A 1,774-nucleotide genomic window follows, 5' to 3' on the forward strand; every position below is an offset into this window, starting at 1 on the left:
GCCACATTTGTTTAAGGATGTAAGATCCTTTGTGCTAAATTGTGATGAATGCCAAAGAACAGGTAACAATTCAAGAAGGAATGAAATGCCACTGCATGGTATACTTAAGATAGAATTGTTTGATGTATGGGAAATAGACTTCATGGGCCCATTTCCCTCTTCCCGTGGAAATAAGTATATTCTGGTTGGAGTTGATTATGTGTCAAAATAGGTAGAAGCAATTGCGACACCAACCAACGATGCTAGAGTGGTCACAAGGTTCCTTAAGAAGAACATCTTCACAAGATTTGGCGCACTACGAGCAATAATCAACGATGGAAGAAGTCACTTCTGCAACCAACAATTTGAAACACTACTGAAAAAGTATGGAGTGACTCACAAGGTGGCCACACCTTATCATCCTCAAACCAGCGGTCAAGTAGAAATCTCAAATAGGGAACTGAAGCAAATTCTGGAGAAAACTGTAAATAGATCCAAAAAAGACTGGTGCATAAAGTTAGATGATGCACTATGGGCATACTGCACTGCATATAAAACCCAAATTGGCACAATAGCCTTCCAACTGGTTTATGGAAAATCATGCCATCTCCTTGTTGAACTTGAGCATAAAGCTTACTGGGCAATTCAGATCCTAAACTTTGACCTTAAAGCTGCTAGTGAGAAAAGACTCCTACAACTAAATGAGTAGGAAGAAATCTGATAGGATGCGTATGAAAACGCCAAAATTTTCAAGGATAAAACCAAAAGATGACATGACAGGTGCATAGTAAGGAAAGAAATAAAAGAATGAGATCTTGTCCTCTTATTCAACTCTAGATTGAAGCTCTTTCCAAGGAAGCTTAAATCAAGATGGTCCGGACCTTTCAAGGTCACCCAAGTCTTCCCACACTGAGTAGTAGAAGTGTGGAGCCAAACCTCAGGTGCATTTAAGGTCAATGGGCAGAGGCTGAAGCCTTACTTTTAGGGAGAACCCATAGAAATGGGAGTTAATTGCACCCTCGACCATCCTACCGACAGACCATAAACAAGCAAAGTCCAGCTAAAGACTATAAACAAGTGCTTTTTGGGAGGCAACCCAAAAAAATTTTTTCTGAACTTTTCTTTTCTTCTTTTTCATATTGATTTTTGTTTCATACTTATTAGCATTTCATTTTGTAGGATTTTTGGAAAAGGGAGTAGAGATTAAGAGAGGGAAGGAATCACCAAGTCAAAATCACAAAAGGGAAAATTGGAGAAAACCAGGGAAGTAGCTCTATTGCTAAACTTTACATCCATTTCATGTGTTGTGATGATAATTTTTTTCATTTGACAAAAATTTGAAAAATTAAAAAATTACACGGGTCGTGTACAAGTTTTACTCGCCCCGTATAACTTTCTGAAAGTTCGTAAATTTCCTACATTTTTAACTCTCAGGGAGACAGAAAGTTACACGGGTCTAAAGCCCAATTTACACAGACTGTGTAGTGTCTCTAGCAGAATAACTTAAAGCCAGGGAGTTACACGGGCCTCCTTGTATTTGACACGGGCCGTGTAACATATTCAGTAAAGAAACTCGAGAGATAGAAAGTTACACGGGTCCCAAAGCTCATTTACACGGGCCGTGTACTATGACAGAATTTGAAACTTTCGAGTAGAAATTTACATGGCCTTACATGTCGGGACTCGTGTAGTGATACACGACCCGTGTACTTTATCGCAGACACGACTCCTGGGGCACGAAACACGCGAAACGAAGAGTCCTAATGGCTTTTTAAATGCACCCCTAGCATTAAAA

This window comes from Hevea brasiliensis, unplaced genomic scaffold (assembly GCF_030052815.1).
Source record: "Hevea brasiliensis isolate MT/VB/25A 57/8 unplaced genomic scaffold, ASM3005281v1 Scaf116, whole genome shotgun sequence".
Lineage (NCBI taxonomy): Eukaryota > Viridiplantae > Streptophyta > Magnoliopsida > Malpighiales > Euphorbiaceae > Hevea > Hevea brasiliensis.